This window comes from Chelonia mydas, chromosome 4 (assembly GCF_015237465.2).
Source record: "Chelonia mydas isolate rCheMyd1 chromosome 4, rCheMyd1.pri.v2, whole genome shotgun sequence".
NCBI lineage: Eukaryota > Metazoa > Chordata > Testudines > Cheloniidae > Chelonia > Chelonia mydas.
Genome location: NC_057852.1, coordinates 11,412,904 through 11,430,212, shown reverse-complemented (window position 1 = coordinate 11,430,212; position 17,309 = coordinate 11,412,904). Strand labels below are relative to the sequence as shown.

At 38.6% G+C, this 17,309-nt stretch overlaps 1 protein-coding gene across 3 annotated transcripts in view; it reads left to right on the top strand.

The window, feature by feature from the left end:
- PURG (purine rich element binding protein G) overlaps positions 1-17,309 on the top strand; it is a 40,500-nt gene that overhangs the window by 14,811 nt on the left and 8,380 nt on the right. Inside the window, exon 2 of one of the 3 annotated variants that reach the window (XM_037896632.2) lies at positions 1-17,309. This exon is cut by the window's left edge and continues 12,746 nt beyond it. The exons of the other annotated variants lie outside the window; for them this stretch is intronic. The gene's annotated coding sequence lies outside the window, so the exon portion shown is untranslated. 3 annotated transcript variants of the gene reach the window in all.

The following is a 17,309-nucleotide window of genomic DNA, read 5'->3' as shown; positions in this document are numbered from 1 at the left end:
AAGCAGACCCACTCTTTGTAACTATTTTTGGGGAAACGCTGCCTTTAATGACCTCTTTGGAGATAGTCTTTTGTGTGCAGAGCTCCATACAATTTCATCTCAAATAACTTACATCTAACACTTTTCTCTGCCTGTTGTAGTTTGATTTGTGCATTTTTGTTGTTGTTGTTATTCCCTCAAGCATAATCATCTGTCTTTGAGTTGCTTGCAGTTAAGAATGTGGTATCTTGATTGTCAGGAGCCTTAAAAGGGCATCTAACATTAAACCAACGTTTTTGATAGGGGGAAAAAATTGTTTACTGATCTGTCAGGAAAGAATGATTTTTCTTTAAGAATATTGTTGTAACTAATTCAGCATTTTCAAAGTGACCACACTACAGGCTGATCTGATTGAAAATTGGAAGCAATACACATTGAACTCATTGGATGAAATCCTGACTCTCACATAAGTTGATGGAGTTTTGACGTAGGCTTCAGTGTGGCCAGGATTTCACCCATTAGCTTTCCAACTTTATAGTTGAGCCTCTGCTTCTTCCAAAAGACTGCTTTAGGCAACTCTTGCTGGGTCTCAAGTGATACACTGTGTTATGCTGCTTGTTCAAAAAGTGTTTGAAGTGCCCATCCAATGAGGTGATGAAATTTTTTATTTGAACCGTGGGGGCAATTTTTTTGTTTATGGTTTTGGTTTTTTGGTGCTGGCTGTAATTCAACCTCCCAGAACATCTAACTGTGTTGAAAAGTTGATTGGATTCTCCTCAGTCAAATTTTCATCCAGTCTGTGTAAAGCAAGGTAATGTGATAATGTAATGTAAATAAAATTAGATAAAATTTTCCTTCTATTTGATACTGCCCTCATCACCATAATATTTGAGTGCCTTTCAGACATGCATTTAGGCATGTGACTGCATCTGTCACATGAGGATTGTTCATAGAATATCAGGGTTGGAAGGGACCTCGGGAGATCATCATCTAGTCCAACCCCATGCTCAAAGCAGGACCAATCCCCAACTTTCTCTTATCCTGTCCCCGACTGTATGTGCAATATAATGTTTTGTATTTTTAATGTACACACAGTAACCTAGATATTTATATCAGAGAAGGTAGGATGAAGAAGTGCACCTTACAGTAGTAGTGTAGGTGGTGAGGTTTATGGTACCTGCTGGGGAATTTTATTCCACAGCCTGGGAATGGCCCCAAGAAAGCTCTGTCTCCTGCACTGATGAGCTTCATTCACCCTGACAGCTCCATTGTGTCTGAGGAGTGGAATGTGCTTCTGAAACTTTCACCAGTTCAAACATTCCATAGAAGACGGTCTCAGTTAAATTGAAAAGGTTTGCACACCACTATTAGCTTCAGCAGTCAGCCTCTGCTATAAGGTGACATCTGATTGTACAGCTCTTCTCTACTCTGTCTGCAGCAGCACTTAGATTCCTTAGCTTGCCACTCGTGTTCAATGAGCTGTTCTCATTTATCTTCTAATCTCCTAATGCATTACTTGTTAAAAATAGGCTTCTCTTCAAGTTCCAGTGGACTATTCACCTGTTTGCAGATTAGACACATCAGTTTATTTGTTTTGTACAAGAAGTCACAGATTTTCCATTTTGGAATTTAGTCAGATGAAGAGGGATTCACCTACTAAAAATTAAGGCACACAAAGGAACCTTGTTTCAATGTATACTTGTTAACAAAATAGACCTGTTTAAAATAATTTGTTTTCAGTGCATCAAAAAAAGCTACAATAATATAACAAAATATTTTTAAATGAGGCCCTGATTTCCCCCCCCCCAAAAAAAGGGTGAATTTGTTTTTAAAGGAAATTCATTGCATTAAAGTAAAATGACTGAGTAATTCTGAGTGTAGCAAACCAAGACATTTAACTAAATTGTTCTCTTTTAATACTGTGCCCATAAAAATGTTAACTTTTTAAATGGATAAAATTGTTGCACCAAGTTTTCTCTTGTTTTGAATCCTGTTGTTAGTACACGGACCATAATTATATAAAAATGTCTTGACTAGCTAAATGAAAATTCCTGAACTATTCCAACATGGAAAAGGAAACATTAAATTTTAGAAACACTTAATAAAATACAAAAAAAATCCTTTGAAGGAGATAAAGGAGAAACAAGAAAGGTGCCTTAGAAAAAGCCTTTTTTTTTTTTCTTTCTTCTTTGTTCCAATCACCATGCTGATGGAAGTAGCTCATTTCTATAGCTGCTAACAGTTAGATTTATATATATATATAAAAAAATAAAGAAACGCATATTTCATTTGAGTGGTTCAATGTTCCAGTTAGGAGTTAGACTTTCTGTAAATGCCTAAACCTGACTTAGAAATCAACACTTTAAAGAGAAGTTACAGTTCCTTGAAAATCAGTCCTTTGTAGTTGTCATAGTACTCGTCTTTCCTTTCTTGGGTAGGACCAGAGTGCATTTTTGTTAGGGCTAAAAAAAATGAACTAAGTGTTAGTGCTCTTTGTATGCCTAATGAATTCTCCAAAGTCCTGGTTGGGGTTAGAACTGCAGTTTCACTTGCTCCATTTGGTGGTCTTTGCAATGCCTAAGACAGTGTTCTGAGACATGTACCTCCAAAGTCAGCTATTCTTGAGTCTTGCTAGGAAAAATTGTCTGTTTGCAGATTCACTTCTCACCAATAACTTGGCAAGATTTTGACCTGTTGTCTTCCAGTGAAAGGAGCTGGCTTTTGGAATGTTTGTTCTTCAGAGGAACACCTGTGTTTCTCCCTTAAAAGTGTGTGTCTCAAGTTGTTGATTTGTGACTGGCAGTGGCTGTTGAGACACCTTTCTGTTGTGTTTGTCTTAGTGATTTCAGTACTGTAGTGCTGCCTTTTGGGTAGGTTACCTGATGAGTTTATACATTTTGTGTGTTCACTTGATTCAGCACTTGTAGAGAAATTGCTAGTGGAGTGTAAATATAGTCTAAAACTGACATTAATTTATGGTCTTCATTCTTAATAAAAACATAAAATGCTTTAAGATCATCAGGTGAAAGTCACTATAAGTACAAAGTACTGATATCATTTAGCTGCCACCAGGCACCTCAAGAATGTCTCCTAGCATTGGAGGCAAATCTAAATGTCTAGCAACAAAAGTCTATCTATAGAAAAGACCAGAGAATGTGTACAAGAACTGAGAATATATTTTTCAGCCTGAGACTGCTCTGACTGAGATGAGATGCACTTACAGGAAGTATTTTATGCCTGCTATCAGAAATAGTGAGAATGAAGGCTCTGAACTTGGGAGAAAATGCACTTCAAGTGTGCTTGGATGATTGCTGTGACTTGGAGTCACCATTGCCTCAGACCATACAGCAGTAGTGATGGTTGGTAGAGTCCACAGAGCCACGTAGAAATAATGATACCTGGGTTCCAGTGGTTGAATCTGTCCTTCAGATAGTAGGTAGGTCCTTGGGCTTTGACCAAGACAGACATGCTTACAAAGTCAAGGAGGCATTAACCTAAATAGGACTGTTCCATCAACTTTGTAAATAAGTTATTTAATCACTGCACTAACGTTCCTGTGTGTGTTCAAGATATGAAGGTGAATATTGGGTATCCTCATGGCAGAAGCTTGTGTGCTGTTATTGCCTCTTCCAGTGGTTCACAGACAGCCCAGGGGTGAATGGAAAGACATTGTTTTCAGTGCTGTGAGTGCCTTCTGCTATTCTTTTCTGCAGAACTACTGGAAAGATTCATTTTTCATCCATTACTGATTTTTCTGAACCATGTACAAAAATGGCCATTTTTTAAATTTTTTTTGGCCTGCATGACGGTTATATTTGTATAGCTATAAAATGCTACATTTGTCACGTAGTATTTAAACTTTGCTGAAAATAAAAATGAAAAAATTATATGCCAACTTTAGAATTTTACTTATTTTTATGTATAGCTGGCACTTGCTTATTAAGCACATCTAAAAGTAATTTTCTTATGCACATTTTATTTTTTTATTCTCTAAACTTAAATTCTGAATGTCAAAGTGATACATTGTAGCGATGCTAAATGTTGCATTTGACCACGAGCATCAGTTGAATCAAACATATTTGATTTACCCTACTTGAAGTTGAAAAGGTTCGAAAGTTCAGAGACAAAGTATACCCTCGAGTACAGTCATTCAGGATCATGAAGCATTGCCATTCTGAAGATGGATTAAGCGCTCAATCCCGCAAGCCCTCTGCCTGTAGAAGTGCTAATGAAATCTATGGTGAAGGTTTGCAGGATTGGGGCCAAGTTCAATTGCTGTAATGACTGCATCAAGGCACAGAGATTTACATTTTGTAAATAAACTTCTTCAAACAGAAAACTGCTAGGACTAGAAAGGATGGATAATTACCTCTTCATGTGACATCCTTACACTACAAGAAACGTTTTCCATTGCAGTAAATTGCATGTAATTAAAATGGCCCCATAATCACTTATAAGCTTATGTCTTACATTTTTACTATGTCCTTCATGCAGAAAGATCTTAAATCCCTGTACACTCTACAATATGCCTTATGTAGGAATCACTTTCCTCACCACTGAAACGCAACATTTACTGATGGAATGAAAAATTGAGTGATGTAGTCTGGTCCTGTGAAAAGCTTCTGTAACAAAGGTAACATGTTGCTGTTAAAATTGTTTAGTTTATTCCTGCTTTTGAGGACTGAAAAGGTTGTCTGAATGGCTGATAAAATTGTCAGTTGATGCATGATTTTACTACTTTCTATAAAAATTAGCTCAGAGTAGAACTCAAGTTGAAAATGGATTTTAAGTGATTTTGTTAGCACTTAACTACTACATCAATTTTGTGCTTAGAATCTTGGATGTCTACATCAGCTGTATTTGCTTCCCAATATATCTGGATAGAAAGCAGAGAGAAGACAAAACACACGCTACTTCTGCTCACTTAATGGGAATTGATCTCACCACAGCGTAACAGAAATGTCTTCCTGCTAAAGTATTCTCTGAGAAAATTTGCAATAGCTCTTCTGGTGAGATAATGTTAAATGTTTAAAACCTATAACAAGATCACAGTCCAGAAGAGGGCAAAACAGCAAGAAAGCACAAACTTAGACAAAAATCTTTCCCTTGTAGTATTTTTCCAACATTATATGCTGGATAGGGAAATAATGCAACATGCAAGACCAGTGAAAAGAAACCTTGTGATTAACAAGCAATTTAGTTGACTTTTACTTTAAATAATTACTAATTGATAACCACAAGTGATTAAAATCAGAAGTTAGAAAAATTACTATGTGATCATTGTTGTTCTTTAAAAAGAATGAAAATGCAGAATTGGATGACGTTGATACCTTAGTTCTGATAGCAGTAAACCTTCATTATCCACGTTTGACTTTATTAATTTTGTTTTCAGCTTTCATTTTTTAAAAATACCAGTACCAAATGTTATCTAAGCAGTTAGAACTGTACATTCCCAGCACCTTCTTATTGCTTAGTGTAACAGTCCAATTAAATATGTTACAACTATTGTGTGTTGTCTGTGGCAGATGTTTTGATTTCAGGTTTGCCAGGAAAATGCAAAATGCTGTCAATGTGGGTCAAGAATAGTGGCTCTTTTCGTAGGCTTTCTAACAATGAAATGTCATTACATTTCAGATTAGTATTTTAAACCCTTGAATGCTTCTTCAGTTGAGTGCATATGTGAGAAAGAATGGATTCATTAAGGTGTAGTGAGATAAAATCTTTATCAGCCTGGACTGGAGATGACTTTAGTGGTAAAGCAACAAATGAATTATGCAGATCAACCTAAATGAGTGCCAGTTACAACCTTTATACCATATCACCATGTATTTCATATATGCCACAATGCATACAACTATTTTGGAAATGTTTTAATTAATATTAAAAAATTATATCCAGGTTGGTTTTATATCGTTCCACGTCCAAATGCTAGGTGACATAATTTCCATATGTCTAAAAGTGCAGGGCTCAGATGGAGCCATAAAACCTCTACAGACTACACTAAATAGCTCATCTACACATAAAATGTCACAAGTTTAAAGTCTACCATCTCACAGCCCTGCAGGTCTTGAAATGGGAGGTTTGTAACCCTGGCAATGGGAGATTCCAACTTCCCAATTGGGCTGGGGCTTGGGGGAAGGGCAGCACTTCCTTGTAGCTCTAGAAGGTTTCAACATCATTTAAAGTAGCATTTTAAGTATAGAATATGGATCATTCCCCTGAGTCTTGGGCAGGTGCAACTATTGGGGGAAAAAGAAGGAAATATTTCTATGGCAGGCTGACTTTTATTTTAACTGGTTACTGTCTGAGGCCTCCCAAGGGGTTGATATGTTAGAATGACTCCTCAGGAAATGATTAGCGAGTAAAGTAGAAGAGGCAGTCTGAGGTGATAAACTGCACAACCATAAAGAAAGATTAATCTGTCGGATCTTCACATATGTGATGTATGTGTAAACATATGGCACAGTTAAGAGTGAATGTATTCCCTGAATGGCTTGTGGTTTTATTAGACACTAAACATTTATATTTGATTTTCAAAGGCATTGAGCACGCACATAACTTAGTGAAAGCAAGAGGGAGGGCAACGTTTTTGAAAAATCAGACCCCTGGATTATACTGAAAGAACTGCCATACTTTGTGGGTCAAATCCAGTGAGTAAAGGAACTATTTTCCTACTAGATGGCCCATTCCAACTCAAGAGCAAAGGCATTTTACAAATCTAAAAGAGATGCTTTGTTTTTCTCTTTTAGACCAAGCTCAGTTCCAGCTATGATGGTTTTTTAAAAAAAAATTCTAGGAGTATAAATGTCTTGCTACTTTAAAGATGAGGAGCCAAGTCCTTCACTGTCCAATAGTTTATCCTTACTGTGAAGTTGCATTTTGTTTCCAATTTGCGTTTTTCCTAACTTCAGCTTCCAGATGGTGGATCTTGTTATACCGCAATCTGTGTAGGTTAAGGCTACCTAATATCAGACATCTTTTTTTCTGTGTAAATACTTGGACTATGATTAAGTTTCCTCTTAACGTTCTCTTTGATAACCTAAATAGATTAAATCCCTTTAGTCTCTCACTGCAATGCAGATTTTCCAGGTCAAAGTATTTTTGTATCTTTTATTAGAATCCTCACTGATTTATTCATCTTCTTTTTGAAGTCTGGATGCCAGGACTGGATACAGTAGCCCAGTTATGGGCTTACTAATGCTGTATGCGTAGGTAATAACACTTCCCATCTCCAATTTAGTATTATCTTGTCTAAACATCCAAGAGTTGCATTAGCTCTCCTAGTCCTGTTCAGATCTCATGTTCAGTTGGTTGCCCCCTATAACTTTAAGTCTTTTTCAGAGTCGCTGCTTTCCAGAATACAGTCCCCCATCCTGTAAGTGTGACTTGCTTTCGTTGTTCCTGAATATGTGACAACCATGCTTGGTTGTATTAAAACACATCATTTGGTTGCACCCGGCTTACCAAGTGATCCTGATTGCTGTGGATGAGTGACCTGTCCTTGTCCTTTTTTCTCATTCCACCAACCTTTTTGTCATCTGCTTCTCTAGCTCCACAACTTGGTGTCAGGCCTGTAATTAGTTGCAGAAAACTACGAGCTACAGCACAGATGTGCCACCACAGAGTATCATCTGAGTAAGACGTTCAGCACTTTTAACCATGGCACAAGAGACATTTTCTTTTTAAGAAGGGGGAATGCTAGAAGAAAATGCAAAGCACTAAATCTGATTTTATGGCACAGCTGCAAATATGTTTTTATAAAGAATGTTGTAGAACAATTTCAGTGTGGAGCATGTAAGCCGGGATTGCAATGGTTTGATGCATCCTTGTAAAACACTTGTTACAGTTATGTGTGATGCTTGCTGCATAGAATAATTTACATAAGTCAGTAGTGATTTGCGTTCACACCAACTGAAATTCACTAGGAGTTCAGGGCCTAGCTCCCTTAGGCTTTTTTGAAAACCTCAACTGTAAGGAGTAACCTCTTTTTCATACACATCGAGCTCCTAAAACAACCCTATGTACTGTGCCTGCTGAGCAGATTGTATTTGGTAAAGCAACACAGAGAGGGAGGGAGCTTTCCCTTAGAGCAGTGGTTTTCAACCTTTTTTTCATTTGCAGACTCCTAAAAAATTTTGAATGGAGATGCAAACCCCTTTGAAAGTCTTAGAGAGAGTCTGAAGACCCCAGTTTGTAAACCACTGCCTTAGAGCTATGAGAGGAAAGGGACTCTGACTTTGGTGTGTTTTTTTGTTTGTTTAAGAATATTAAAAGCCTGTTCCAGAAGGAAATTATCTGTGGCTTTTTGGACTGTATTGTCCATAATGCTGTATGTTCTCTGGAACAGGCACTGCCTTGCATTCCCTCTCAGCATGATGCATAGCTCAGTGGGGCACCTCCTTTGGGGTTCCTAAGTGTCATGTAATACAAATAATAACTATCGAGTCCAAGGAGGCCATAAATACCAGTGGGCAAAAAGGAAACCCATAAATTCCAGAGCAGAGCTTCTCCAGCAGAGTTTAAGTAAACAAGCTCACTGCAGCAGCTTTTGTTGTACCCCGCCATTTCTTCTGCCTGCTGGGGCTCTGCAGCTCACAGAGTTACTAAAACGCCTGGCTCCAAGAGGTAACGCGCATGGGGGACCCTCTCTGCAAGTAGTTTTAATTAAATAAGAAATCCTTGTTGGCCCTGAGATGATCATTGGTGCCAGCAAGGGTTCCTCTCCTGAGTGTAAAAGAAGGTGGTGGGCTCAGCACGCTCTATGGAGGGCTCTTGTTGCTCCCTAATTGTGCTTTAGCTTTTGGCAGAGCCCTTGGCCTGCTTTATGATTGGGCTCCAGAAGGAAGCAGTCAGCCATGGACACCTCTTTAAGACCTTTCCTTCTCTGGGTCCCTGGAGGTCTACCCTTCACATGCATGGTGTATCTCTTTCTCAAGCCACAAAATTCCCCAGAGCCCAAAAGCTCTATGGCACAGTCAGGTATGGTAGTGTCACAGACTTTTCCCTGAGAAGGGAAGGTCACAGGCAGCTTCAGTTCCAGCATTGTGAGGCCATTGCCACAGAAGAGTGTTGCTACTGACCAGCCTTTGTGGCTGCATAGCCTGGCAAAGCCTCTGAGGCACCAGGAGCTGCTGACAGTTTGAAGTCAGAGGTGAGGGACTGAATTACATTTGGCTTAGAGGAGAGAGTTTTCTGAGCCTTGCTTCTCTTAAATAAACTCTTATTTCTAGATTTAGTTTGTTTGCATTTTTTTTGTTTTAAAATACAGCAGGCCGGTACTATTGTTTGAAACCCATGTATAGGAATAAGTGGGTTATGTTACAGTTCAATTAATTGAGTCTTAATTGGCATGACAAGTTATGTGAGCATTGCCAAACTATAAGAAAAAAGACATTTACATTTATCTGTACTAGTAAGAAGTGATGATACCAGTATACTGTATGTTTTTCATAACCCCTCGCCTCCAGATTACTTTCTCAGAAAGAGTGGTTGATCTTTTATGTATTTAAATGGCTGGTATTCTAGCTGTTAACTCATACTATATACACTTGTTTCTGTCCAATCTTGACTACTGATGTTTAGATTCTTGCCTCAGATGGTTTTAGACCTTTTACTTTGACAAAAGTGATTACAGGGAACAATAAAGTAAGCATTAAGAACTGAAGTGAAATACATTTTGGTCCACAGTGATGTTCACACACCATTTATTTGCAGAATATCTGATAAAAGTGATTTCCTGGTAGGATGCTGTATTCTTCAACCCGCTTCCAAAAATGTGTAAAATGCAGTAGTCCTAGAGATCGTCCATGCGATTACATGGGGGTATCACAGTTGTTTTGGATGTTGGCTTTTGTCACACTGTCTTCATGTTGTTTAATTCCTCACTTTCTCACAGCTATATAGTATGAAGTGCTAGAAGCTTAAAGAAAATAACTGCTTATCAAAAAACATATTAGCTATGCTTTCCTTTGTAGAAATGAAGAGCTAATGCTAAGGATTTCATTAAGATTGCATTCATAAACTTGTTGTTGCATTAATTGTCTTTTCACTGCTACAGTGGTCAAGAGACAATGTACGTTTAATGCCTGTTCAGAAAGCTGAAAATATATAGGCTAACTGTAAGATAGCGTGAAAAAGGAGACAGTCTGTAATGTGACTCCTCTGCGAACTGCATGTCAAAGCATTTGTGAAGTTTGCTGCTGACATTTGGCAGGCTTTCCAGGAAAACTTTCACTTGACTGTGAGTATCGTGGTAGCAAAGACTTGTAAATGTTCTGAAAGACTCTGTTTTTGTAAGTTGTGATCATTTCTTTCTGAATTGGTTTGTGCTAATGAAGTTTATGAAGTGTACTTTATTGTAAACTAGAAGATGTCAGTTGCTTGCTTGTGTATGTTCATTGGATGACCAGTGGCTTTGTGCATCTCTAAATGATGATGTAATTTGGAGCACTTTTGGTGTGGCATGTGCAATTTCAGTGCTCTCTACTCTTTTGATTTAGTCCCTAACTACCATACATGTTCTAACCAGGTTTTGGATGCTGAACCAAACCAACTTTAAAGCTAGCACTTTAAGTATTAGTAGTCATTTTGCTTCTGACTATATGGAGCACTGCACTTTTATAAGTACTATTAGCACTGAGTTTCAAGCTATTTGTTTTTCCTACTTTGTGTAGCCTATAACAGGCTGTATGTTTTAAAATATGTAGTGGCAATCAAAAAAGAATTTTAAGTGAACATGACCACTGTCTGGCGCTTTACTTCAGTAAATCATTTGTTAGAAATTATATAAATTAATGAAACAAAGCAGTCCAAACATATGTAATGTAACTTCTATGTATTGTTATAAACTGAATCATTGATGTCCAGGAAAATGCGGTTGTCCTAAATTTTGAGGCAATTGAGTGCATACCTTTTTAAAAACACCAAAGATACAGGAGAAACCTTATGGGGGAGAAGAACAGTGCAAGACCCTGTATTTTATACTTTGCATTGCACAGACCACTGGCTGTGAAATAAGAAATATAGTTAAATATATGGCTATGTACTCTTCCTTTTGGTACCACAATTTTACCTTTGTGTCCACCAAGGATAGACAGGAAAGCAAATTAAAAACTATTCCTAAGGTTTATTAGATATCATTGTCAGTGCAGACTGTGCTTAAGCCATTGCAATAAAAGCCATTAGTGTGCCTCTATTGGAAGTTCAACTTAGACTTATTGTGGGCTTAAAACAAAAAAAGATCTTTTTCAAATGAAGGAACTACAGAATATTTGGAGGGTGGCATATTGGGCAGAATGACTGTTGGGTTTGTTGAATTTTTGGAGTGAAGTGCATTGTGTCAGGAAGCCAGTTCTTGTTAAATTTGTATGGTATCCAAATATGAAGATTTTGAGACTATCCTGGAAGAGACTGATTGGAAAGACACTTCATTGAATTTGATATTTTGTCACTATATGCTAAACATAATGCTAATTCTATCTGATTTTGAAAACAAAGTGAAACCCTTCAGATGTAGGATGTACATATTTAACATCACATGCTGTACCCTGTCAAGTCCTTGATGATGTTTAGCTTCTTTTAGAAGCGTTCAGATTCTCGTCTAGTGAAGAAGAAATTACCTGGTTGTGAAGGCATTTATGCTGTGGGTATCTAAATATCACTACAGGACATATATTTTTCCCAGTTTACTAGTTACGGGTCCAATCAATTCTTATTTTGGCAATACTCCTACTGAGAGTTCTTCTCATGTGAAATATGCTAGATAAGGCCCAATGCTCACTGTAGTAAATTGCATGCTCATTCTAAAGCGTGACATGTAAATGGGGTTTCATGTATCACTATTAACTAGTTGACACAGAAGAAATAACCTTGGAAGAGTATAAGCCTGATCAAATCTGCTTGTCTGAATATGGTGTATTAAAACTAAAAAGTAGATACATCAGTTACATTTATTTTGCTGCAGCAATCAAGATATTTTTCTGATTAAACCATAGATTTTAATGATTTCTTCCTCTCAGCTCTGATTAGAGCTTTCTATTGGAATAGAACTCTATATTGTTTTGGTATCTTGACTAAGTATTGAAGTGATTAAAAACATTAAATATTCGTGGCCAAATAGGATTATGCTTTTATGTTCTATATTTTTAGTTGTGATGCTAAAATAAAGCACAGGTTTTTTTCATAGCCCAATTCACTCTGCAAGTCCAGGTTTAAATCCATAACAGTTGGAAGTGTTGGCATGTCTTAGCAGTAAGGACCATAGCTAGTTACAGGGTAACATTTTCAAAAAGCACTTCCATGACTCAGAACCCTAGATACTATTGACTTTCAAGGCATTTGGACTCCTAAGTCACTTAGGTGCTTTTGAAAATTGAAAGTTCTCCATGAGCTAAACAGGCCGCAGTATGCCCTTGACTCAGTTAGCTCAGGATATGGGGAGCATGGAGCAGCTTATCTCCAAAATAGGATTGTTGCCTCCCTTTACTTAACATCTCCTCCTTCAAGACATTGAAAGTAAACAAAGTTCTTTACTACATGGCACACATGACAAGCCCAAGTGTAATTTATAGCAAAGCACCTTTTTCACCAGAAGAATATTTCAAAAGGGAAAAAGTTCTTAAGTATTTTTTTTTAAGATAGTTAAAGAATAAATTGTAATGGCACACAGGCAGTGTTTTAATGTAATTTATCAGTGACTTTCTTTTTAACAACATGTAAGGTCACTATAATTATTTAGCATTCTTTTAAAATATATATTGAAGTAATTTCACAGCTGTATACATTAATAGGATGACATTGAAATGAGTCAAGTTTATCAGAAACCTGTATATAGCAGGTAGTAATTTAAAACTATAGATATATATAGATATATATATATATTCCCCAACAGTACTCTTTTTTCAGTAAAATATTATTAACCAAAAGGTGTTTTAAAGTCATGGCATGAAAAATCTTAAATGTAAATCTGAGTACATTGTGATGCTAATTAACAGACTTTTCTGAAACTTATGTGATGCTTAATATTTTTCTTAATTTTTTTGTTTAATGTTAGATCATTGTTCTGAAGGATCTTGGTCCTACTGGAATTAAAATAATGGAAATAAAATGCATGTGTTAAAAGTGTAGAAATGGTGAAGAATTAAATGTGAACTTACTGTACGATACTGATTCTGTTTTCAAACAATCTGTTTTGCTGTTCAATAGTTGACATATAAAAATGCAAATGTACTGTAATTTAGCACTTTTCCCATTGGACCCTGTTCTCACTACGTCAGAGGTGTAAAGTGGTGTTGGTGTGGGACTTGGTTCAGGAGTTTACGTTTCTTGATGTGTATCCCCATTTATGATGATATGTTGTGCATCAAGAATAGTAAACCTGTTAACTCTTTCTGTGTGTTTGTTATACAGTATCTTGCAGGATGCCAGAATTGACCTAAATGCAACTAACAGTTCAGGGTCTCTTTACATGATCTGTTTCTAGAAAGACATTTCATTGCCAGCTAAGTTGGTGTGTGTCTGTCTCAATAGTCAAACAGCTAGCTTTAGAGGAGTAATGTGAATTTGCCTTTAACCTCTTTTATCCCCAAGTGTACCTGATCAGATGGGCATGTCCACTAAAGCACTGATTTACATTTTCTGAGTCAAGACTAAGTTTATCCCAACTCTCATGGTTATCAGAATCCTCTATACAAGTGCCACAATAAAATGGAAACTAAAGTGACCCACATGCAATTCACTTTTCATTAATCCTGCAGTGGTTACTAATCCATTTAAACTAGGTTTTCTGTCCTCCCCCACCTTTATTGTTAGTAGCAGCAGTAGTGACCATTATGAGCTGGTAGTGCCCAAAGGCCCATGTTTAGCCCTGGGGGCTGTCCAGATGTAGATAAGGGGCAGGGATAGAGCACACGAGGGAATGAACCTGGTGAAAAATTGACACAGCTGTGTCAGTTAGATATTTTGTTTTAGGGTTTTAATGGGGACAGAGTCGAAGTGAGATAGTGTCAGGAATACGGAGGTACAGGGGTGAGGTGGCAGACACAGCTCACCCTGGCTGGCCAGGCAATGTCGACATCACTGCACCGAGAAGAGTAAGGAAGCAGATGTAGTGTGGAAGGAATTGATGTGGTCTGAGTGATGAGTTGGGGCAGCAGCATTCTTGATGTATGTGAGGGGTGCAAGGCAGAGGGAGTCGCAGCTGGAGGCTGAGGGTCTGATCTCCGACATGCTATGTAGGAAGATGCAGTAGGATGTAGCCATGGTCTGCATGTGCAGGTCTGGAGAGAAGGCTGGGTCAGACCCCTGGTTATGGGCCTGCATGAGTGGGGGGATGGTGATCTCTGGGGTGACACAGGGAAATGGGAAGGGACTTGAGGGAAAGATCAAGGACCCAGCTTGAGGCATGTTGGGTTTGCAAGGGCAACTGGATATTGCAGAACTGTCATAGATGGGCTGAGATATGGGGCTGGATGGACGGTGATGGTTTGTCAGTCAAGAGATAGATTTGTGAGCTGGGGGAGGAGGGAGGGTGTCAAGGTGGCAGCCAAAGCCATGTTTGGGGTAAGAGCACCTCCAGGTAAGGGGTAGGCAGAGCAGATATCGCCAGAGGAGGAGGTGGTAGCAAAAAAGGGAGTGGAGGCCTGTTGTGCAGGCAAGAGGGAAATGGGGACAAGAGTAAACAGTAGTGCCAGTGAGAGCAGTAGAGGAGAGAGCGCAGCCGGGGAGTGAGGGAGGGAGCAAGAAGAGATGTGGAGGAGGACAGATGAAGCGGAGGAGGAGCAATATAAGAATATGGCTGAGTGAGACCTATTGGCCAGCAAGGAGGCAACAGTTGTAGAGTCCCTGACTCTTTAAGTCCTGGTTGCCCAAGGTTCCTGCAGGTTAGTAGGTGATGTAGAAGGCAGTGCTGGCAGCAGGGTAATTCATGTGTTTGAACCTCAGGAATAGGGGGCTAGTTACTTCCTACTACAGCTCTTGGCCCTGTAGATCTGGCCTTAAGCCTGGCTCCCAGCTGCAGAGCAGGGCAGTCATATTCATCCTATACTGGGTAACATCAAAATGTTGAACCCCCACATCATGACCTCACATTCAGACTGAGGCAGGATATCCCACCATCCCAAGCTGCCCCACTCCATAGCACTCTTAGCAGTGTATCCACAGATCCACTTGGATGCACGTTGGGGCGCTCCCTCACCTTCCATGTCAGTGTACTACTGCAAGGCCTAGATTTCAGGAAGGCTAAAGCTAATTGGGGTGGCTATAGCTCTGTTTTATTGGGTTATTTTGTGGTTCTAACATTTAATTTGTGTATCTTTATATTTGCAAAATATACGTTCGTTATTTGCCCCTATTGAAACACAAACCAACAAATCTGGGCATGCTTTCTGAGGCCATGTAAATATCAGACCCTGAATTTTGAAGGTAGGAAGAAGGTAAACTAACCCTCTCACACAAGACATGTTTAAATCTACAGCCTATTCTAGTGTTAACAGGGTGCAAGGTTTTACTTGTCATGTACTGTACCAAAAGGGTTCATTGATCAGTGACTGTATTGTACTGTATGAAAAATCATAAATTGCCTTGTATTGTTTATAATAGACTGTACCATGTACCACACAAATTTCCATGTTCCAAGTTTTTTAATGATGCATGTTGCCAGTTAGGTCCTAAAATTATGGTGGTGCTAATTCTTCCATATCCAATGGTGCTTTTGCGGATGCTAACTGCACACATGCTGAACAAAGCTTGAAGTTTAAAGTCTCTCTCGTCTGTTTGTATGAAGTAAACACACTAAATGATAAACTTGAATTTGTTTCAAAGTACCATTGACAATCTACTGTTTTCTATGTGTGCTTTCTTTGGGTTCAGGATTGTTTTTCCAGAAAGCAGCTCTGTTTCTATAAAACACACTCTCCTGTATTTCTACTTGGAGATGGTTTAGCCATGCTCCTACATAGTTATAGCAAGGCCAAGAATCTAGGTTACTCCTCAGGTGTTTAAAACTGTTTGACCCTCAGCTGATTTTCAATCCACATTCATTTATATATATTTATCCATGCCAGGTAGGTCCTTATAACAGCTACAGGATAGCCAGGTGACCAGACAGTAATATAGCTCTCTCTGCCATTTCTAGATGTTTCATTCCTTGTGCCAGTAGAGAATGGGAATTCTACAGAGGCTGCCCACTCAGCCCTGAAGGGAAGAAAGTACGCTGCATCATACATCCTCTGGCCACTTCAGAAGCAGTGCTGACAGCTTGCTCCACTCTGCAGCTTGCAAGCATGGTATTCCCAATACAGGGACCTTGCATTGTGTAGGGTGAACACGGGCAACATGGAGGATTTGCCAAGACATATTAGAAATTGTTGCTCATTCCTTGTAGTATGTGAGCACCTGTGTAGCTACGTTAGTACCAGCTTTGACCCATAGAACACTGTCCATAGTATAATGGAAAAGTGCAGTTAACAGAAAGGCTAGGTAGATTTCTGCTAGCTCTAGATGTTCACACTGGAGACCATTGCTTGAGCATAGTATATAGAATCAAATGAATTTCCTCAGCTCTTGAAAATTAGTTCCTCCATTTCATGGATTATTAGGATGCAAGGTCTGTACCAGACACAGCTCCATCATAGCTGAACTGCAGATGACAAGAGAATTTAATTTTTAGAGCTGAATAGTCCTTGTTCTTTGTGAACATGCATTTTCCACAAATAAGAATTAGACGCATCTGTCTAGCTTGTGAAATTGGTGCCTATCTGAGCACCCATGTAGCTGTTTGTTCCAGTTTTGACTACTAGAAAGTGCTCATTGTGTGCCGCCTCTTCTGTCAAAATAAAGGCAGCGTCTGCAGTGATAATAGATTTCTCCTTCTGAGTTTCTAGGGCAAGAAGCCAGGAAGGAAAATGGTAAGTAGGCGACCTAGGCCTAGAAAGGAATAGGTTTGCCTTTGACAGAACATAGTGTAGATTTGGTCAATTCTATAAGAAAACAAAGCATTTCCATAGCATTTTTTCTGCAGTTGTTTGTTGGCCACATGCATTTTACACTACTGTAAAATTAGTAGGAGCTGCAGGGAAATCTCCAGATTCCCCATAGCGCTTTCAAAACTCCCTGCCAGCTGAGGAGCCAATATTCTGATGAGTTATTTGGCCTGTTAGCTTAAAAGAAAGGAAAAAAAGAGCTGCTTTTTTGGAGAAAAAATCTGAATCTATTTTATATCTATTTGAAAACAAAGTCTGATATTTACCCCTGTTATCAATTGAATTTATATATTGTTTGCCACAATATTTGTTTGTGTCTTAAAATAAATTTGCTTACTTGTGTAGTCTTAA